Consider the following 24,518-nt stretch of genomic DNA (forward strand, 5'->3'; position numbering starts at 1 on the left):
ACAGCTCCTAAGCTTCTTAAGGTACTGACCTACGGATACGGGTAATTTTGAAGGCTTTAGTACTACTCAAAATTAGGTTTAATGATGTTGTTTGCCTCTCTCTCAGTCACTCCGGGGTTAAAAATAACCCTCCGGGGTTAAAAATCCGAACGAAATCTTATCTTATCTTATTCAGTTTCCTCTTATTCGGTTTGAGGAAAATAATAGACAAGCTAAGACGCAGGATGTAGGTCACTGTACACCAGCTGTGGTTGTTTACCTGGTAGAAGACAGGTACCTGGAACGTCACCTTAGACTTGTTGCCTCGGTATTATCAGGTTGTAGCGGGTCACTTACCAGAAGTGAAAGAAAAAGGACACCATTGTACCCCTGTCTATTATCAAGTACAATACTGCACCGAACTTCTTAATTTGTCCAATATTTTTATTCAACATTGGGATCAATGTATAGTGAAACGTACATATAAATATGTCTTTACTTACAACTTACCTTGTCTTCAGTAATTCATGGAGTGCTATATTTTGTTATTCAGGTGACACTGTACTCTGTCACTGTCATTCAGGTCACATTGTACTCCCTGTCACTATCATTTAGGCGACACTGCTCTCCCTGTCACTATCACACAGGTGACACTGTAGTCTGTCACTATCATTCAGATGACAATTGTACTCCCTGTCATTATCATTCGGATAAGATATTGGTGACACGGTGACACAGGTGGTGTTGTCCTGCCAGTCACTGTTGTCCAGGTAAGATGTAACTCTGGCTGGGAAGATGTCCGATGGACACTTGGCTCACAGACATTTAAGAGGACAATTGGCCGAAAGGATAATTAGGTTCGGTTAGAGTAGGTCAGGGTAGGTTAGGTTGAATTACGTTTGTTTTATGGCCTTTTTAATTTTGTTTGTTATTTTAAACATTGTGATGAATGCCGTGATGTTTGTCCGTTCGGTCAAATGTCGGGGAACCCATGTAACATTGCGTTATCTTCAACTTTCCGGTAATCACTAATTACGATATTTCAGTTTATTATGACAGGAAGTGAGAGAAGGTAGTATACAGGTATTGTAGTAACAAGAGTGCAGGGAATAATACATCATTCATGATACAATGAATGAATCGAACAGGAGTGGAGGTAACAATAGATCATACATGGATTAAACTTACTAAGACACTAAATCTATTTCGAGTCTTTTATTCGTTGATATTTAAGGTGAATGTTGTCTGGCACATGTAAGTGGAGACAAGAAAGTTTGTGTAAATAACAGACTTTAATAAACTCTGAGAAAAACAAGTTAGTTACTGAGATCAATTACTTATAAATGGACATGTATAAGTGTTCTTAAGTGATTCAGAAAAGTGAATGTTGAATAACGAATTACAACACATCAGGCCTCAATAATACTGTGCTCTCTCATTATGAGTATGAAATTATTATAATAAAAAAAAGCGCTAAACCTACAAGGGTCAAACAGCTATGATTATGAAAAATGGCAATGCAAAGCATAATTTACTAAAGAATAAAGTTTAAATGTCACAAAGGTTCGATCAGTCATTGTTTGAACTACTTGACAATATGTTCTATACTACCAGTAATTTATCAAAATATTATGCAATAAAAGGGGAAGAAATGGAATTAAACTCCATCATTTGAGGTGGACGTTGAGAGGTGTGAACCCCAAACACAACATTACCTCAGAGAGGAACTTAACTCTTCAAATGTAGCAACACCATGAAGCACTGACCATATATGATATTACAACACAAGTGTTTAAATATCAGTATATACAAATGGATGTAATTACCGGGAAGGACACACAGAAATCTGCGCCCAGTAAATACATCCGCCCGGGAAGACTAGAAACATAGTCCAGCCAGAAGAGAAGAACTCCTCTACCTGGACCACCATGGTGAAGCCAGTTGTTTTTTAATTTGTCTATTTAAATGTCCTACTTTTTTATGTTCTTATTTGATTTATTCTGCATTTTCATTCATATAAAATTGTGATCTTCGTATGTTTCTATGTGTAACTTACTTATTTTTGCATGTTTCAGATGTTATGTCAAACATTGTATTCGTAATATCCCCGGTGTTATTATGTTTAAGAATAACATTAGTAACTTTGATATTGCTATACATAACAGCGTTATCTTTGTATCCTTGATATTACCATATATTTGCTTTTCTAATTTTACTAAGTATCATAATATTGTGATGTTTACATGTCTAGTGTTACTATGTATAGGCCTAACATATATATCTCTGGTATTACTGCATATAACCCAGTGTTCTTTATATCTCTGATAGCACTAGCAAAGGTTTTCTGATAGTCTTGGTAAATGATCTATCTTTATCTATTTCTTTATTCAAGAATCTCTTATAATAACCTGACAGATAATTACAGGATGTTGTAGACAGAAATTCAATTTGTTTACCAGTTATTATTTTGAGCCCACTTTTCTCTAACAGCTTTTTCCAATATTGTTTCATCAGTCATCAAGGCAGCGCCTTAATCTAGACCACCTGCACTTCAGTTGTCCAGATGAACACATTACATCCCCTGTTGAAGTGAATATAACAGTATTTCACTCGCCATAGTGAACACAAAAGGCATGTTACCTGCTATAATAACAAGATGCATGTTACCTGCTATAATAACAAGATGTATGTTACCTGCTATAATAACAAGATGCATGTTACCTGCTATAATAACAAGATGCATGTTACCTGCTATAATAAAAACTATGCATGTTACCTGCTATAATAACAAGATGCATGTTACCTGCTATAATAAAAACTATGCATGTTACCTGCTATAATAACAAGATGCATGTTACCTGCTATAATAACAAGATGCATGTTACCTGCTATAATAACAAGATGCATGTTACCTGCTATAATAAAAACTATGCATGTTACCTGCTATAATAACAAGATGCATGTTACCTGCTATAATAAAAACTATGCATGTTACCTGCTATAATAACAAGATGCATGTTACCTGCTATAATAACAAGATGCATGTTACCTGCTATAATTAAAACTATGCATGTTACCTGCTATAATAACAAGATGCATGTTACCTGCTATAATAACAAGATGCATGTTACCTGCTATAATAACAAGATGCATGTTACCTGCTATAATAACAAGATGCATGTTACCTGCTATAATAACAAGATGCATGTTACCTGCTATAATAACAAGATGCATGTTACCTGCTATAATAACAAGATGCATGTTACCTGCTATAATAACAAGATGCATGTTACCTGCTATAATAACAAGATGCATGTTACCTGCTAAAATAACAAGATGCATGTTACCTGCTATAGTAAAAACAAGATGTAGGTTACCTGCTATAGTAAGCAGAATATATTGTAAATCACCTGCTCCACGGAGGACAACTGCATCCATGTCATCTATTCTAGGGAACACAATAAGCACGTCAGCTGTTATAGTGAACACATCTTCTGGAGTATTTCCTATTATTGACAAAACTGATGGAATCCATTTTCCCTTGGTAGCGTTCTTCTATGACTGAGATGTCCTGCTGGAAACGTTCATGTTCATCACTGACTGCTCTGCAGTTAACCGTATAAAAATCCTAGGTGAGAATGGAAAAAAGTGCAGCTTTAAACACACATTGCTCTCTGTAGTTGTCAATTTTTTTTATATCCGAGAAAATTGGTTGCTGCTAACCATAAGGTATTCCACACATTTTTCTTCTCACCGACTACGATAGTCCAACTCCTCGTCTCTAAGAAGCTCGCTAATCTGTGAACCAACAAATTCGCCCCCATAGAATTTTCTGTCCTTTAGCCTCCAGGAGTTACCACCAAAGTTCTTAAATACTGTCACGTTTTGTCCATAGCCTTAACATGTAATGGTGGTAACAATATCCTGCTTGAGTATTCAAGTGGAGAACACCGAACATTTTTTGTTCCAGGTTCCAGTGAGTGTCAGAGTGGCCAGTCCTTCTTGATGTAATGAGAAGTTCTCCTCCGGATATCCCATTCACACAGAAAACAGCAATACATACTTAGTGTAGCCTCGCTGCAGTCCAAGCAATATAGCAGCAACTTTAAGTCCCCACATAGCTGCCACTGATGTTTATTGTAGGTCAGTGTTTTGTTATCAGGTGTTGAACACACTGAAAGAGAATGGGAAAGAACCTTGTGTGACCTGCTTGCTATGTGACCTGTTTGCTGTGTGACTGCTGTGACCTTGCTATGTGACTTTCTTTTACAAACACAGATATAGTGTGGCCTGTGACCTGGTGGTAATGGGTTTCAAAATGGAGCAAACAAACTCGACAATAGTATATGACTTGTGTTACGCCTCTACTATTGTTACCTTTTCTTTAATATTACATTGTGGTCGTTCCCTTTAATAGCTAAATTGGAAATGAATGTCCTTGTATTATTAAGGCTTATTATTATCTATGTTGTGTGGCCACGATAAGTTAAGTTAAAGGTATAGTCAAGTACCAATCAGTCTGTGTACCGGTGTAAGGTTAATGTGTGGTGTTCGATGGTTATACTCGCTCCCCCTCCCCCTCTCGCTCCCCCTCCCCCTCTCGCTCCCCCTCCCCCTTTCTCATTTTGTTCAAATGCTGTACTAAGTGTTGGTAAGTCACGTCACGTGACCCACCTGATCTGTACGCTCAAGGTTGAGGGAGGAGCAGTGAGAAACTATCAGCCAAGGAATCAACACAGCTGCTCCTCTCTGGTAAACTGACAGTGGTCGGTTATCTTGTCTTGGTTTATGTTAAAATAAACTGAAGTTCTCTGACCTGAGGGTTGGTGAGGATGGGAAGGAAGAGGGAGGGGAGGGCTGGAAAAATGGAAGAGGTTGGGAGGGTGGAGTAGGAGGTGGGGTTGCAGAGGTGAGTGGCCCGTCCACTCTGGGGCGTGATGTGCAGAGGTACTGCAGGAGGTTGTGTTGGAGCGAGATGTGCTGGTGGCAGCAGTGACAGAGTAGGGCTGGTGCTCAGGAGCCCGGCAGGAGATGGCTGGTGGTGTCCAGGAAAACAGGGTTGTTTTGGAGCCACACCCCAGCTTTAGCTAAATAGCAAAGTGCTGGGGGACTTTGGTAGGTGATGATTTATACTGTGCTGCAGTGGGAGCCGTTGATGACTGCGTTGAATTTTGTTCTTGAGAGGTGTTGTACCTTCACTTTGAGGTGGATGTACCTTTCGTCATTGAGGGCGTTGACGATGTCTTGTAGGGTTAGAGGTGGGTTTCCGAGGCAGGTGTACTTTGCGGTGTTGTCTAGGAGTCGTTGTCTAAGTTCTGAGCTGGGCATAGCATTGCTGTATTGTTTCGTGGTGTAGAACGTGGTGGTTGGAGTGCGGGCTGGATGAGTCGGGGTTTCTGGTGGGTCTGTAGCAGTTGGAGTAGAGGCAGGTGGTGTTGAGTTCTCGTGGGTGGGTCCTTCTGAGGTTTCAGGTTTCTGGTTGATTCTTGTTAGTGGGTTCTTCTGAGGTCTCACAGATCTCTGATTGGGCCGACTCGGTGTCTGGTAGTGGTGGGACAACAATGTTGGTGGCATTTGCCGTGGATTGGAGAATCTCGGTGGAAGGTGGTGACGTGGGAAATGTGAAACTTGGCATGTTGTTGAGCTTGAAGAGTTCGTTGATGTGGTATTAAAGGAGCCAGGCTCACCTGCATTCTGTACATGGGCATACATGATGCAGTAAAGGATTTTGGTGGAATCACCAGCAGGAGCTGGCAGAGGAGTGTTGGAGGCTGCTTGCGTGGCTTGTAGGATCTTGGTGGAGTCTGCCTGAAGCTTGGTGATGGTGGTATATGAGGTTGTTTGTGGGTTGGGTTTTTGTTGATGGAATTGTTTCTTGACTATGTCTCTTCTGGTAGGGCATCTGACTGATCCCAAATTGGAAATTATATATTATACTCTGACGTAATCTCTGTACATATGTTATATCCATGGTCTCTTCCTAACTATGTATTTTAAGGCTTATATATTACTCTGATAATATAGAACAAACATAAGTGATCTTAGGTAATATGCGACATATTCGTATATTTGCCTTAAGTTGTATGATATATATAGATACTTCATTAAAATAAGATTTTTTTTCAACAAACCGGCCGTATCCCACCAAGGCAGGGTGGCCCAAAAAGAAAAACGAAAATTTTTCTTTTTAAATTTAGTAATTTGAACAGAAGGGGTTACTAGAAAGAAAAGAGAAGAAAACCCAGAGGGGTGTGTATATATATGATTGTACGTGTATGTGTAGTGTGACCTAAGTGTAAGAAGTAGCAGCAAGATGTACCTGAAATCTTGCATGTTTATGAGACAGAAAAAAGACACCAGCAATCCTACCATCATGTAAAACAATTACAGGCTTTCGTTTTACACTCACTTGGCAGGACGGTAGTACCTCCCTGGGTGGTTGCTGTCTACCAACCTACTACAACAGAACGATAGTACCTCCCTGGGCGGTTACTGTCTACCAACCTACTACCACAGGACGGTAGTACCTCCCTGGGTGGTTGCTGTCTACCAATCTACTACCACAGGACGGTAGTACCTCCCTGGGTGGTTGCTGTCTACCAACCTACTGCCACAGGACGGTAGTACCTCCCTGGGTGGTTGCTGTCTACCAACCTACTACCACAGGACGGTAGTACCTCCCTGGGTGGTTGCTGTCTACCAACCTACTACCACAGGACGGTAGTACCTCCCTGGGTGGTTGCTGTCTACCATCCTACTACCACAGGACGGTAGTACCTCCCTGGGTGGTTGCTGTCTACCAACCTACTACCACAGGACGGTAGTACCTCCCTGGGTGGTTGCTGTCTACCAACCTACTACCACAGGACGGTAGTACCTCCCTGGGCGGTTGCTGTCTACCACCCTACTGCCACAGGACGGTAGTACCTCCCTGGGTGGTTGCTGTCTACCAACCTACTGCCACAGGACGGTAGTACCTCCCTGGGTGGTTGCTGTCTACCAACCTACTACCACAGGACGGTAGTACCTCCCTGGGTGGTTGCTGTCTACCAACCTACTACCACAGGACGGTAGTACCTCCCTGGGTGGTTGCTGTCTACGAACCTACTACCACAGGACGGTAGTACCTCCCTGGGCGGTTGCTGTCTACCAACCTACTACCACAGGACGGTAGTACCTCCCTGGGTGGTTGCTGTCTACCAACCTACTACCACAGGACGGTAGTACCTCCCTGGGCGGTTGCTGTCTACCAACCTACTACCACAGGACGGTAGTACCTCCCTGGGTGGTTGCTGTATGCCAACCTACTACCACAGGACGGTAGTACCTCCCTGGGTGGTTGCTGTCTACCAACCTACTACCACAGGACGGTAGTACCTCCCTGGGTGGTTGCTGTCTACCAACCTACTACCACAGGACGGTAGTACCTCCCTGGGTGGTTGCTGTCTACCAACCTACTACCACAGGACGGTAGTACCTCCCTGGGCGGTTTCTGTCTACCAACCTACTACCACAGGACGGTAGTACCTCCCTGGGTGGTTGCTGTCTACCAACCTACTACCACAGGACGGTAGTACCTCCCTGGGCGGTTGCTGTCTACCAACCTACTACCACAGGACGGTAGTACCTCCCTGGGTGGTTGCTGTCTACCAACCTACTACCACAGGACGGTAGTACCTCCCTGGGTGGTTGCTGTCTACCAACCTACTACCACAGGACGGTAGTACCTCCCTGGGTGGTTGCTGTCTACCAACCTACTACCACAGGACGGTAGTACCTCCCTGGGTGGTTGCTGTCTCCCAACCTACTACCACAGGACGGTAGTACCTCCCTGGGCGGTTGCTGTCTCCAACCTACTACCACAGGACGGTAGTACCTCCCTGGGCGGTTGCTGTCTACCAACCTACTACCACAGGACGGTAGTACCTCCCTGGGCGGTTGCTGTCTACCAACCTATTACCACAGGACGGTAGTACCTCCCTGGGTGGTTGCTGTCTACCAACCTACTACCACAGGACGGTAGTTCCTCCCTGGGTGGTTGTTGTCTACCAACTTACTACCACAGGACGGTGGTACCTCCCTGGGTGGTTGCTGTCTACCAACCTACTACCACAGGACGGTAGTACCTCCCTGGGTGGTTGCTGTCTACCAACCTACTGCCACAGGACGGTAGTACCTCCCTGGGTGGTTGCTGTCTACCAACCTACTGCCACAGGACGGTAGTACCTCCCTGGGTGGTTGCTGTCTACCAACCTACTACCACAGGACGGTAGTACCTCCCTGGGTGGTTGCTGTCTACCAACCTACTACCACAGGACGGTAGTACCTCCCTGGGTGGTTGCTGTCTACCAACCTACTACCACAGGACGGTAGTACCTCCCTGGGTGGTTGCTGTCTACCAACCTACTACCACAGGACGGTAGTACCTCCCTGGGTGGTTGCTGTCTACCAACCTACTACCACAGGACGGTAGTACCTCCCTGGGTGGTTGCTGTCTACCAACCTACTACCACAGGACGGTAGTACCTCCCTGGGTGGTTGCTGTCTACCAACCTACTACCACAGGACGGTAGTACCTCCCTGGGTGGTTGCTGTCTACTGTGGCATGCAAAGAGTACGTAACCTTTATTCAGCGCATGTACACACCCTCATTTACAGGCTATCTCCCCCAACCAGCGAACCAGGTTGCTAAGAGTTGATGATGGGGCCCCGTCGTTCAACTAGTGACCAGGTTCTAGCCAATAAGAAGATGGTTTTGGCAATCGCAGAGGTTATGTGGGTACCGCTCTCCTGTCTGCCCTTGTCATTCCCATTCTAGAGCTGGTTGAAGCACGGTCTGCTATCTTGTGGCTTCTATTTCTGCTTTGCTTACCGTGGAGTGCACTATACTTATCACTGTACATAGTGTACATATTGCTGTTATAAATTGGTGAAGGATAATATAACTCTAAACTTTTTCTACTGTGTTTATTTGCTCCCATTACACCCTGGGTAACAGGCCATTTGGAATCCTGGGTTGTAATATGGGTAGCCTGTCCGAGAGTTGAGCTGGACTTAGAGAAACGGTTGAGCTTAGGGTGAAGCTCGTAGCAGGAACATTGTGCAGCTTGCTGTCTGGCATTGCTTTACAAATTTTGCGTGTCAGTTGTTACTAGCCTGTTCGGTGTGGAGAATTTTGCAGTCAGCTTTGCTTGTATGCGTATTCTGCAATCGTACTGTGCATAGCTAAGCGTGTTCTGCAAATTAACGTGTTACGTTGGGGTATTCTGCAATCGTACTGTGCATAGCGAATAACTTATGCCACCTAGACGAGTCAGACGTCTGGTGTCGGCATATACTTTGCATAACCTACCTAAATTGTCCCTACAGCGTTGGCAAATTGCTCGTTCCATTGGCATTACATACAAACGCACTCTCACAGCTGCGCAACTGCGTTCACTGATTGCTGACAAACTTATAGAAGAAGAGATGGCACATCAGACTCCTCCCTCTACGGGAGCTAGGGCAAAAGCTATGTTCTCGCAGGAGGAAGATGATACACCTACGGAGCAAAATGGTCAGTATAGTGCAGCTGGGTTGTCTCAGGGTGAATCAGCGTCGTTGGCACTTGAGCTGGCAAAAATCAATCTTGAGCAAACTAGGGAACAGAGAGCATTCGCAAGGGAAGAATTTTATAGGGAAAGAGAAAGGAGGCAGTTTTCGCATTCTGTAAATAATTTTAGTTTACGGAAAGCAGTACAGTTTGTTCCCCGCTTCAATGAGGCCGAACCAGAGCAATTTTTCGAAAGCTTCGAAAATCAGGCTCGAGCCTTGAGGTGGCCGGAACAGCATTGGGCATCGTTGGTTCATACAGCATTATTGGGTAAGGCACAAGAATTCACGTCAGTATTAAATGACGTTGAATTTTCTGATTATCGAGTAGTGAAGACCACAGTGTTGGGAGCATATACGTGTATCCCAGCAAAATACCGCAAGAGTTTCAAATTGGGCAGACGACAGCTTGGTCAATCCCTAGTCGACTTTGTGAGACAGCAAACCAAAGCTTTTACCAGCTGGTATAAAGCAAGTGGTGTCTCTACCTTTGAGGAGCTGGTGCAGCTTATTCTGATTGATAACCTGCTGGAGTCTGTGGGACCAGGGGTTCGAGTCTTTCTGCAGGATCGTGACTTAACCACTGCATTGGAGGCAGCCAGGTTGGCTGATACCTTCGAAACTAACCGCTCCTTGTCCGAGCGGTCCCGTCTCTCTTTTCAACAGCCTGGCATCAGCAGAGATCGTCAACCTTGGAGAATGAAGTGCCAGCCGGAGGGAGAACGTCTACGTCAGCCAACCAAGTCACCTGGTGAGCCACGCTTCTCAACATATGGTCCACCTGCGGAGAGGCAAACTACTCATGGTGCATCTCGACAACAGTATCCAGAGAGACACCAGCCAGAACGACGCCATTTGCAACGTCAACAGGGAGTAAAGGGCAAGCCTGTCGTCTGCTTCAGGTGCAATAAAGTAGGTCACATCAGTTCCAACTGCCCCCATAAACCCCAACCCATTGGGAAAATCTCTAATATCCCTAGTAACATGTCCCCTAGAGAAGTAGAAAAAGGTATGGCCCCTTATTATTGCAAAAGTCTTATTTCCCTTCAGGAAAACTCAGAAACAACTAAGGTAAAGACCTTTAGAGATACTGGAGCATATTGCTCACTTGTAAGAGAGGGAATATTACCCCTTTCAGAGAATACTTCTTTGAATTCCTCTGTTTTATTGGAAGCATTTGGAGGAGCTATATATTCTGTTCCTTTGCATAAAATTTATGTACAGTGCAAATATTACACTGGGTACTTGACTGTAGGTGTCTCAAAAGGATTCCCCATGAAAGATGCAGTGTTATTACTGGGTAATAACATTACTACTGTTAGTTCGTGTTCTGAACCTATAATGATTAATTCTTCTCCGGTGTTGGCCATAACTCGGGCAACATCCCAAGGGTTGTCTGGAGAGAACGTTGACCTATCCTTGGACGACTCCGATCTCGGAATAGCCACGTTGTTTTACGAGGCACACCGGCCGGAGCCTCGTAAATCAAGTGAACAGACCCCGATCAAGCCTTCCTATTCCCAGGTTGCAGGATTGCCAGATGTCTCTGTTTCCATGCCCGAGGGACTGTCCTTCCGGGAGGAACAACGAAAGGACCCTTCTTTAAAATTCGCTTTTGAGGCAGCCATGGGTAAATCCTCTTTGGGTCATCCGGTCAAGTATGAAGTTAAAAACAATTATTTGATCTGCACTGAGACTGGTAAGGAGATAGAGGGCCGGCAATTGTTTAATAGGTTAGTGGTTCCAACAAAGTATAGACCTCAAATATTAAATATAGCTCATAATACGTCATTAGGAGGTCACTTAGGAATTACAAAAACCTTGTATAGAATCACAAAAGAATTTTATTGGCCAAAATTAAAGAAAGATGTGAAGAATCATATTAGGTGTTGCCGAGAATGTCAGCAAGTTGGAAAACCTGGACATTCCATTAAACCTGCACCTCTCCAACCTATACCTGCTAATGGAGAACCTTTCGCAGATTTAATTATAGATTGTGTAGGTCCACTACCTAGGTCAAAATCTGGAAATCAGTATTTATTTACGATTATGGATAAAGTAACCAGATACCCTGAAGCAATTCCCATGCGTAGTATTAATACTAAAGCTATTCTCAAAGCTTTAACAAAATTCATTTCTTGTTTTGGCATTCCTAAAACTATTCAAGGTGATCAAGGTACTAACTTCACTGCCAAAGCATTTAGGGAAGTATGAACTAGGTTAGGGATAATCCACAACTTATCCACTGCCTATCATCCTCAGTCCCAAGGCGCCTTGGAAAGATTCCACCAGACATTAAAAACAATGATGAGAAGTTTTTGCATGCACTTCCCTACAGACTGGGATGAATCACTACCTTTGTTGCTGTTCTCAGTACGAGAAACGGTGCAAGAGTCTACAGGGTATAGTCCTTTTGAGCTGATCTTTGGGCACAATGTACGAGGTCCTCTTCGGGTGCTCAAAGAAGGATGGATGGGAGAAGACGTTAGTTCAACACTCTACAATCCGTCTTCAAGGTTGCAGGTGGCACGTCAGTTAGCCAAGGCTAACCTAAAGACAGCTCAAAGCAAGATGAAACAGAGGTATGACAGAAGTGCACAATTCCGCTCCTTCCATCCAGGAGACAAGGTGTTGGTGCAGGAACCTATACCTGGCCACACCTTGAAAGCTAGATTTACGGGACCTATGCAGATTGTAAGTAGATTATCTGATGTAAATTATGTGGTAGCTCCCATTGATAAGACCTCAAAATCTAAAACTTACCACATTAATCAGTTAAAGTATTTCCATACACCAGATAAAGTCCCAGTAATGACTCTGTCCTCTACCTCTGAGGACGACTCTGACTCTTTGCACTCTATCTCTGAAATTAATATTAAACTTTCAAATTCTGTCCTCCTCAAGGATCCTAGCCCTTTAATGGAGAGATTATCTGAAACGCAAGCAACAAATTTAACTGAGCTTCTACAGTCATATCCTAATATTGTTTGGGATGTGCCGAAAAAATGTACGTTAGGTTACCATGATGTAGATGTGGGTAACTCTAAACCAATTAAACTCTCCCCCTACAGAGCTAATCCTGAAAAGCAAAGGCTACTTCAGCAGGAAGTAGATTTTTTGTTAAAGCATGGTTTAGTGGAGGAGTCGTCTAGTCCATGGGCTTCACCGTGCATCCTTGTGAAGGCTGATGGAGGGTTTCGTATGTGTACAGACTACCGTAAGGTGAATGAGGTCACAATTACAGATGCTTACCCTCTTCCTCGTCTGGATGACGTAATTGACTTTGTGGGTAAGGCGACTTTTGTGTCCAAATTAGATCTCCTTAAAGGCTACTATCAGGTACCTTTGACAGATAAGGCGAAGGAAATCTCTGCCTTCGTAATTCCAGGAGGACATTATCAATACACAGTTACACCCTTCGGAATGAAAAATTCCCCCTCTTCATTCCAGAAACTTATCCATCAGGCTATTAAAGGACTTGAAGGCACGGCAGCGTACCTAGATGATATTGTTGTGGTGTCTGATACTTGGGATCAACACCTACTTAGACTTAAGGCTCTGTTTGAGACCTTTAAGAGTTCCCATTTAACAGTTAATTTATCTAAATCTTCCTTTGGCCAGGCCACTGTCACTTTTCTAGGCCATGAAGTAGGTAGTGGTAAAGTTGCACCTAAACTTGCTAAAGTTCTTTCTATTAAAGATTATCCAGTTCCTCATGATAGGAAATCTCTTCAACGTTTCCTAGGCATGATAGGATTTTACAGAAGATTCTGTAAGAATTTCTCAGATATTGTAGCCCCTCTTACCTCTCTTACCAGTCAAAAAGTTCCCTTTAATTGGACCTCAGACTGTAACACTGCTTTTAATAAAGCAAAAAGACTATTGTGCACTGCACCCATTCTCTTGTCTCCAGACTTCTCCAAACCTTTTTCATTACAGGTTGATGCTTGTGAGTCTGGGGTTGGGGCAGTACTATTACAAATCGGGAACAACGAGTTGCAGCCTGTATCATACTTTTCAGCCAAGTTCCAGCCACATCAGAGGGCTTACTCTACCATTGAAAAAGAAGCCCTCGCGCTGGTACTGGCTTTGGAGCATTTCGATGTTTATGTGAGCCAGACATCGCAGGTGGTCACAGTCTACAGTGATCACAATCCTCTAGTATATCTCCAAGCCATGAAGAACCACAACACAAGGCTTATGCGCTGGACGCTAAGGCTGCAACCCTATAATCTGTCCATTAAATATATTGCTGGCAAAGAAAATATGTTGGCAGACTCTTTATCTAGAGTATAATATTTTATTTAGGTTAGGATGTTATTTGTGGTAACCCCTTTTCATGCTCTTTTTTTTATCCCCTGGTGTGGGGGTTTTTTTTTAGTGAGGGGATGCGGGCTACCGTCCGCCTGTATCTTGGACCTATGCTAGCCTGTCAGACTGCTGTCTCACTCTAAGTTTAGGGTTTAGCTTTTGGTCACAAGAAAAGCTGAGCTCTATCTAAGAGTTGGATGGTGGAGAGGAAAGGCGGTCCCATTATTTTGTGCCATGGCGGCACGGTTACCACTGGGAGGTGGCAGCCTAATCCTGAGCCTTCTCGGGGTGGGGGTGTGGCATGCAAAGAGTACGTAACCTTTATTCGGCGCATGTACACACCCTCATTTACAGGCTATCTCCCCCAACCAGCGAACCAGGTTGCTAAGAGTTGATGATGGGGCCCCGTCGTTCAACTAGTGACCAGGTTCTAGCCAATAAGAAGATGGTTTTGGCAATCGCAGAGGTTATGTGGGTACCGCTCTCCTGTCTGCCCTTGTCATTCCCATTCTAGAGCTGGTTGAAGCACGGTCTGCTATCTTGTGGCTTCTATTTCTGCTTTGCTTACCGTGGAGTGCACTATACTTATCACTGTACATAGTGTACATATTGCTGTTCTAAATTGGTGAAGGATAATATAAGTCTAAACTTTTTCTACTGTGTTTATTTGCTCCCATTACACCCGGGGTAACAGGCCATTTGGAATCCTGGGTTGTAATATCTACCAACCTTCTACCTATAAAAATAAGATTTATTGAACCGTATTATTTACTCCCCAAACTCTGACCATAATTGTTATGCCATAACCAGAAGTTAACTTTCTGGCTTGAAATAAAACTTGGAGCGTAACAACTTGTATTTCTTTCACCAGATATTTGCTAGATATTACAAGATATATACACTTATGTATACTATTTACAGAGGTTGAATAGTAAGTGTATTACACGGTGACAAAAGATGTGTACCACAAGTGAACTAAGTTGCTTTAGTTTTAGCAAGTTGGCCTGTGACTGGTCAATGAACCAAGGTACTTATATAACGACGGGTACCCTACTGCACCCTTAGTACCTGGTTCACGACAGCATTGTTCATGTCAGTGTTATTCACAACAATGTTGTTCATGTTAGTGCTGTTCACAACAATGTTGTTCATGTTAGTGTTGTTCACAACGGTGTTGTTCATGTTAGTGTTGTTCACAACGGTGTTGTTCATGTTAGTGTTGTTCACAACGGTGTTGTTCATGTTAGTGTTGTTCACAACGATGTTGTTCATATTAGTGTTGTTCACAACGGTGTTGTCCATGTTAGTGTTGTTCACAACGGTGTTGTTCATGTTAGTGTTGTTCACAACAATGTTGTTCATGTCAGTGCTGTTCACAACAATGTTGTTCATGTTAGTGCTGTTCACAACAATGTTGTTCATGTTAGTGTTGTTCACAACGATGTTGTTCATATTAGTGTTGTTCACAACGGTGTTGTTCATGTCAGTGTTATTCACAACAATGTTGTTCATGTTAGTGTTGTTCACAACGGTGTTGTTCATGTTAGTGTTGTTCATGTTAGTGTTGTTCACAACGATGTTGTTCATATTAGTGTTGTTCACAACGGTGTTGTTCATGTCAGTGTTATTCACAACAATGTTGTTCATGTTAGTGTTGTTCACAACGGTGTTGTTCATGTTAGTGTTGTTCATGTTAGTGTTGTTCACAACGGTGTTGTTCATGTTAGTGTTCACAACGGTGTTGTTCATGTTAGTGTTGTTCACAACGGTGTTGTTCATGTTAGTGTTGTTCACAACGGTGTTGTTCATGTTAGTGTTGTTCATGTTAGTGTTGTTCACAACGGTGTTGTTCATGTTAGTATTGTTCACAACGGTGTTCATGTTGTTCACAACGGTGTTGTTCATGTTAGTGTTCACAACGTTGTTCATGTTATTGTTCACAACGGTGTTGTTCATGTTAGTGTTGTTCACAACGGTGTTGTTCATGCACAACACTGTTAATATAAAGGTGAACATCAGTATTGTTCTTGGTCGTGTTCATTCATCATAGTGAACATTAATGTTGTTCTTGTATGTGATCATTCATTATTGTATAATTTTTAAATGTATACATGTATTTATGAATATTTGAACATCTCAGTACACATATATACATATATACATGCACACACACACACACACACACATATATATATATATATGTTGTGCCGAATATGTAAAACTGGCCAATTCGCAAGAACTCATTTAAAATTAAGTCCAAATTTATGATTATGCACCAAAAGAATCTTAGAAAACTTACCTAACCTTATTATAAGAAGCGTAATTTATTTTAGCAAAATCCAATTAAATATATTTTAGATACGTTTACAATAATTTAATACTAAACAAACACAATGAAATATATTTTTTCCGTTAGGTTCAGAATGATTTTTGCGAAATTACTGCATACAGAAATTTTCGCTTGTCTTATATGGCAAGATGAGTGTTGATATTTAAGCCAAGATCGCAAGTTTTACATATTCGGCACGACATATTATATATATATATATATATATATATATATATATATATATATATATATATATATATTTATTTGTGTGTGTGTGTGAAAGATGAATCAATATATTTAACAAAGCCGCATCTCGGCGTAACATTACCTAACATATCGGGGGTAATTTCAACATTACAAGAACTTACCCATCAACTCACCTTAGCGATCCTGTCATCTGTCCCTGGACGATCTCTGAAGCTTCACCTACCTGTAATGTAAGCACTAGGTGTTAATACACACCTCCCAGGTTCATGTATACCAGGTTCATGTATACCAGGTTCATGTATAACAGCTCCATGTATTCCAGGTCCATGTATACCACGCCCATTGTATAGCAGGTCCATGTATTCCAGATCCATGTATACCACGCCCATGTATAACAACTCCATGTATTCCAGATCCATGTATACCACGCCCATGTATAACAACTCCATGTATTCCAGGTCCATGTATACCACGCCCATTGTATAGCAGGTCCATATATTCCAGATCCATGTATAACAGGTCCAAGTATATAACGTCCATGTCTTCCAGGTCCATGTATACCACGTCCATGCATAACAGGTCTATGTATTCCAGTTTCATGTATTCAAGGTCTATGTATTCCAGATCCATGTATACCAGGTCCATGTATAGTATACGAGGTCCATGCATTCTAGGACCATGTATTCCAGGTCAATGTATACTAAGTCAATGTATTCTAGGTCCATGCATTCCAGATCAATGTATTCCAGGATCATGTATTCCAGGTCCCTGTATTCCAGGTCCATGTATTCCAGGTACATGTATTCCAGGTACATGTATACCAGGTCCATATATTCCAAGTTTATGTATTTCAGATCCATGTATACCAGGTCCTTGTATTCCAGGTCCTTGTATTCCAGGTCCATATATTCCAAATCCATGTATACGAGATCCTTGTATTCCTGATCCTTGTATTCCAGGTTCATGTATGCCAGGTCCATGTATGCCAGGTCTATGTATTCCAAATCCATGTATTCCAGGTCCAGGTATGCCAGGTCCAGGTATTCCAGGTCCATGTATTCCAGATCCATGTATACCAGGTCCATATATTCCAGGTTTATGTATTACAGATCCATGTACACCAGCTCCATGTATACCAGGTCCATGTATACCAGGTCCATGTATACCAGGTCCATGTATACCAGGTCCATGTATTCCAGGTCCAGGTATACCAGGTCCATGTATTCCAGGTCCAGGTATACCAGGTCCATGTATTCCACGTCCATGTATACCAGGTCTATGTATTCCACGTCCATGTATACCAGGTATATGTTTACCAGGTCCATGTATTACACGTACATGTATACCAGGTCCATGTATTCCAGGTCCATGTATTACACGTACATGTATACCAGGTCCATGTATTCCAGGTCCATGTATTACACGTACATGTATACCAGGTCCATGTATTCCAGATCCATGTATTCTATGTCTATGTATACCATTCAGCCTACATCAGGCAGTATCTCAGTTATACCTCCTCACTCACACACTATACCTCCTGGCACATGCGTTATCCCTTCCCAAATACACGTTATACCTCCTCAAACACACACACATTATACCTCCTCACACACACGTTATCCCTCCTCATACATACGTTATTCCTCCTCACACACGCTTTGTCCCTCCTCACGCACACGCTATTCCTCCTCACACATGCTTTGTCCCTCCTCACGCACACGCTATTCCTCCTCACACGCTATACCTAATCAAAACATGGTATACCTTTTCAAACACACAGATGTTATACCTACACACGTTATACCTCCTCACACACACACTCTCTCACACACACACACACACACACACACACACACACACACACACACACACACACACACACACACACACACAAGTAAGACACGAGAGAGAGGGGTGGGTTGACTGCATCTTCTTGGACTGCAAGAAAGCCTTTGACACAGTTCCTCACAAGAGATTAGTGCAGAAGCTAGAGCATCAGGCGCGTATAACAGGAAGGGCACTGCAATGGATCAGAGAATACCTGACAGGGAGGCAACAACGAGTCATGGGACGTAATGATGTATCACAGTGGGCACCTGTGACGAGCGGGGTCCCACAGGGGTCGGTCCTAGGACCAGTGCTATTTTTGGTATATGTGAACGACATGACGGAAGGGTTAGACTCAGAAGTGTCCCTGTTTGCAGATGATGTGAAGTTAATGAGGAGAATTAAATCAGATGAGGAACGGGCAGGACTTCAAAGAGACCTGGACAGACTGGACACCTGGTCCAGCAACTGGCTTCTCGAATTTAATCCAGCCAAATGCAAAGTCATGAAGATAGGGGAAGGGCACAGAAGACCGCAGACAGAGTATAGGCTAGGTGGCCAAAGACTGCAAACCTCGCTCAAGGAGAAAGATCTTGGGGTGAGTATAACACCGAGCATGTCTCCGGAAGCACACATCAACCAGATAACTGCTGCAGCATATGGGCGCCTGGCAAACTTGAGAACAGCGTTCCGATACCTTAGTAAGGAATCGTTCAAGACACTGTACACTGTGTACGTCAGGCCCATACTGGAGTATGCAGCACCTGTTTGGAACCCGCACTTGATAAAGCATGTCAAGAAACTAGAGAAAGTGCAAAGGTTTGCAACAAGGTTAGTTCCAGAGCTAAGGGGAATGTCCTATGAAGAAAGGTTAAGGGAAATCGGCCTGACGACACTGGAGGACAGGAGGGTCAGGGGAGACATGATAACGACATATAAAATACTGCGCGGAATAGACAAGGTGGACAAAGACAGGATGTTCCTGGGAGGGGACACAGAAACAAGGGATCACAATTGGGAGCTGAAGACTCTGGTGAGTCACAGGGATGTTAGGAAGTATTTCTTCAGGCACAGAGTTGTTACGAAGTGGAATAGTCTGGCAAGCGATGTAGTGGAGGCAGGAATCACACATAGTTTTAAGACAAGGTATGATAAAACACATGGAGCAGTGAGTGGGAGGACCCAGTAGCGGCCAGTGAAGAGGCAGGGCCAGGAGCTGAATCTCGACCCCTGCAACCACAATTAGTTGAGTACACACACGCACATAGTCCAGCAACTGGCAACTCGAATTTAACCCCGCCAAATGCAAAGTCATGAAGATCGTGGAAGGGCAAAGAAGACCGTAGAGAGATTATAGGCTAGGAGCCAAAAGACTGCAAACCTCGCTCAAGGAGAAAGATCTTTGGGTGAGCATAACACCGAGGACGTCTCCGGAAACACACATTAACCAGATAATTGCAGCCGCATATAGGCGCCTGGCAAACCTGAGAATAGCGTTCCGGTACCGCCGTAAAGAATCGTTCAAGACTTTATACGCTGTGTATGTCAGGCACATACTGGAGTACGCAGCACCAGTTTGGAACCCACACCTGGTCAAACACGTCAAAAAATTAAAGTACGAAGGTTTCCAACAAGGCTAGTTCCAGAGCTAAGGGGAATGTCCTACGAAGAAATGTTGAGGGAAATAGGCCTGACGACACAGGACAGGAGAGTCAGGGGAAACATGATAACGACATACAAAACATTGCGAGGAATAGATACGGTGGACAGAGACAGGATGTTCCAGACATGGGACGCAGAAACAAGGGATCACAATTGGATGTTGAAGACCCAGATGAGTCAAAGGGATGTTAGGAAGTATTTCTTCAGAGTTGCCAGGAAGTGGAATAGTTTAGCAAGTGAGGTACTAGAGGCAGGAACCATACACAGCTTTAAGATTAGATGTGATAAAGCTCATGGAGCAGGGAGAGAGAGGACCTAGTAGCACTCAGTGAAGAGGCGGAGCCAGGAGCCGAGTCTCGACTCCAGCAACCACAATTAGGAGAGTACAATTAGGCGAGTACTCGTTATACCTCCTAACACACACACAAACACACACATGTTAAACCTCCTCACTTACACACACGTTATATCTCCTCACACACACACACATTTTATACCTCCTCTCTCACACACACACGTACACACGTTATACCTCCTCCTAACACACACAAACACACACACGTTATACCTCCTCACACACACACACACACGTTATACCTCACACACACACACATACACACGTTATACCTCCTCACGCACGCACACACACACACGGGGCCAGGAGCTGAGTCTCGACCCATGCAACCATAATTAGGTGAGCACACACACACAAACCTGAGAATAGCGTTCCGGTACCTCAGTACGTCTGGCACATACTGGAGTACGCAGCACCAGTTTGGAACCCACACCTGGTTAAACTCGTCAAGAAATTAGAGAAAGTGCAAAGGTTTGCAACAAGGCTAGTTCCAGAGCTAAAGAGAATGTCCTACGAAGGTTAAGGGAAATCGGTCTGACAACACTGGAGGACAGGAGGGTCAGGGGAGACGTGATAACGGCATACAAAATGCTGCGTGGAATAGACAAGGTGGACAGAGGCAGGATGCTCCAGAGATGGGACACAGAAACAAGGGGTCACAGTTGGAAGCTGAAGACTCAGATGAGTCACAGGGATGTTAGGAAGTGTTTCTTCAATTATAATCAGGAAGTGGAATCTAGTGAGGTAGTGGAGGCTTTAAAATGAGGTATGATAAAGCTCATGGAGCAGGGAGAGGACCTAGTAGCACTCAGTGAAGTGGGGGGGCCAGGAGCTGAGTCTCAACCCCTGAAACCACAATTAGGTGACTACAATTAGGTGAGTACACACACACAGCTTGTGTAATGCAGTGAAGGTGAGATAATCATTAATTGTTGAACTGAAACTGACCTATGATGGCAGATGGTGTCCGGATGACTGTAGCCAGCTGCTGCTGGGGTAGCCAGCTGCTGCTGGGGTAGCCAGCTGCTGCTGGGGTAGTCAGCTGCTGCTGGGGTAGTCAGCTGCTGCTGGGGTAGTCAGCTGCTGCTGGGGTAGTCAGCTAGTGCTGGGGTAACCGGCTGGTGCTGGGGTAACCGGCTGGTGCTGGGGTAGCCAGCTGGTGCTGGGGTAGCCAGCTGCTGCTGGGGTAGTCAGCTGCTGCTGGGGTAACCGGCTGGTGCTGGGGTAGCCAGCTGGTGCTGGGGTAGCCAGCTGCTGCTGGGGTAGTCAGCTAGTGCTGGGGTAGTCAGCTGGTGCTGGGGTAGTCAGCTGGTGCTGGGGTAGCCAGCTGGTGCTTGGGTAGTCAACTGGTGCTGGGGTAGCCAGCTGGTGCTGGGGTAGTCAGCTAGTGCTGGGGTAGCCAGCTAGTGCTGGGGTAGCCAACTGGTGCTGGAGTGGCTAGTTTGGTTGGGGTATCCAGTTGGTGCTGGGGTAGCTAGCTGGTGCTATGGTAATCAGCTGGTGCTGTAGTCAGCTTGTGCTGGTTTAGTTAGCCGGTTTTGCGGTAGTCGGCTGGTGCTGGGGTAGTCAGCTGCTGCTGGGGTAGGCAGCTGGTGCTAAGGTAGCTAGCTTGGTAAAGGTATCCAGTTGGTGCTGGGGTAGCTAGCTGGTGCTTGGGTAATCAGCTGGTGCTGGGGTCAGCTGGTGCTGGGGTAGCTAGCTGGTGCTTGGGTAATCAGCTGGTGCAAGGGGTAGATAGCTGGTGCTACGGTAGATAGCTGGTGCTACGGTAGTCAGCTGGTGCTGCGGTAGTCAGCTGGTGCTGGGGTAGCCAGCTGGTGCTGGGGTAGCCAGCTGGTGCTGGGGAGCTAGCTGGTGCTTGGGTAATCAGCTGGCGCTGGAGTAGTCAGCTGGTGCTGGGGTAGACAGCTGGAGCTGGGGTAATCAGCTGGCGCTGTAGTCAGCTGGAGCTGGGGTAATCAGCTGGTGCTGTAGTCAGCTGGAGCTGGGGTAGCTAGCTGGTGCTGGGGTAGTCAGCTGGTGCTTGGGTAGCTTGCTATCGCTGGGGTAGTCAGCTGGTGCTGCGGTAGCTTGCTATCGCTGGGGTAGTCAGCTGGTGCTGCGGTAGCTAGCTGGTGCTGGGGTAGCCAGCTAGTGCTGGTGTATCCAGCTGGTGCAGGGGCATCCAGCTGGTGTTGGGGTAGCCTGCTAGTGCTTGTGTATCCAGGTGGTGCTGGAGTATCCAGCTGGTGCTAGAGCCACCTGTTCTATCCTCAACAGTTTTGAGACAATGTTAATTTGTTGTTTCCTGATAACACTCCCGCGATAACACACGCGGTAACACTCCCGCGATAACACTCCCGCGGTAACACTCCCGCGGTAACACTCCCGCGATAACGCTCCCGCGGTAACACTCCCGCGGTAACACTCCCGCGATAACACACGCGGTAACACTCCCGCGGTAACACTCCCGCGATAACACACGCGGTAACACTCCCGCGGTAACACTCCCGCGGTAACACTCCCGCGGTAACACTCCCGCGGTAACACTCCCTCGGTAATACTCCCGCGGTAACACTCCCGCGGTAACACTCCCGCGATAACGCTCCCGCGGTAACACTCCCGCGGTAACACTCCCGCGGTAACACTCCCGCGATAACACACGCGGTAACACTCCCGCGATAACACACGCGGTAACACTCCCGCGATAACACACGCGGTAACACTCCCGCGGTAACACTCCCGCGAGCCGCGATAACACTCCCGCGATAACACTTCCCCGATAACACTTCCCCGATAACTGCCCCGAAAACACTCCCCCGATAAAACTCCCCCGATAGCCCTCCTGCGATAACACTCCCCCTATAACACTTACGCGATAACACTCCCGCAATAACTCTCCCGCAATAACTCTCCCACAATAACACTCTAGCGATAACACTCCCGCAAATAACACTTCCGCAATAACACTCCCGCGATAACACTCCCGCGATAACACTCCCGCGATAACACTCCCGCAATAACACTCCCGCAATAACACTCCCGCAAATAACACTCCCGCAATAACACTCCCGCAAATAACACTCCCGCAATAACACTCCCGCAATAACACTCCCGCAATAACACTCCCGCAATAACACTCCCGCAATAACACTCCCACAATAACACTCCCGCAATAACACTCCCGCAATAACACTCCCGCAATAACACTCCCGCAATAACACTCCCACAATAACACTCCCACAATAACACTCCCGCAATAACACTCCCGCAATAACACTCCCACAATAACACTCCCGCAATAACACTCCCGCAATAACACTCCCGCAATAACACTCCCACAATAACACTCCCGCAATAACACTCCCGCAATAACACTCCCGCAATAACACTCCCGCAATAACACTCCCACAATAACACTCCCACAATAACACTCCCACAATAACACTCCCGCAATAACACTCCCGCAATAACACTATGAACTTACAATCACTTATAACAATTCACTATCTTACTACCATTAGTTATAATGATTACGATATAAACATCGATAATAATAGCGCATTCAGTACTGAATTTGAGGGCGCTAAATCCGTAGGGATCATACACAGTCTAAGCATTTATAAACATGTTATATATACTGATATACACCAGTATATATACAGAGATGTATGTCTCTGTATATTCACCGAGTGATGTACACTTCTCAATGTATATACTCTCATACCTGAAATATAAATTAAAGCATATACAACTAGTTACACACCGATGTGTGTATACACAAATATACATCTCTGGGTGCATATAAACTGAAGGATATACACATTTCAGTGTATTTTACCTCTATGTAGGAGAGTGTAGTGAGGCGACCGTCCTGTTGTAGCTGCTACAACAACAGTGAGGGACAATAAGCTTCGTCAAGTTCGTCAAGCTTCGAGGCTTCGAAGCTTTTCATGAAGCCTTTGAATGAGTCGTTTCTTCGCGGAGTTTTTAAACATCTTCGTGAACACGTGATTCATACACCCAGCGCTGTATGTTTCTCCTTGTATACACCCAAAATTTAATTCCCAATCTAAAAATTAAAGTATTCGTGACTGGTGGTATACAGGTTGGTTAATAGGGTTTGAAGCCTATCGACTACACTACTGTTGCGCGGTAACCTATCCACCGCCAGATAAAAAATTTTTAATACACAAAGAATTCAAACAAATTCTTAACATATATACCCTGAGAGATATGCAGCTGTCAGGGTATATACCCGGTAGGTATACAGGT

At 44.6% G+C, this 24,518-nt stretch overlaps 1 long non-coding RNA gene across 1 annotated transcript; it reads right to left on the reverse strand.

The window, feature by feature from the left end:
- Positions 1-1,200: 1,200 nt before the first annotated feature.
- On the reverse strand, positions 1,201-24,143 carry LOC138851345 (uncharacterized). Its single transcript, XR_011391167.1, has 4 exons — positions 24,085-24,143; positions 16,591-16,640; positions 3,390-4,153; positions 1,201-2,560 (listed from the first exon to the last, which is right to left on the reverse strand). It is a non-coding gene; the product is annotated as an uncharacterized lncRNA (long non-coding RNA).
- Positions 24,144-24,518: the final 375 nt, after the last annotated feature.

Source organism: Cherax quadricarinatus, unplaced genomic scaffold (assembly GCF_038502225.1).
Source record: "Cherax quadricarinatus isolate ZL_2023a unplaced genomic scaffold, ASM3850222v1 Contig378, whole genome shotgun sequence".
Taxonomy (NCBI): domain Eukaryota; kingdom Metazoa; phylum Arthropoda; class Malacostraca; order Decapoda; family Parastacidae; genus Cherax; species Cherax quadricarinatus.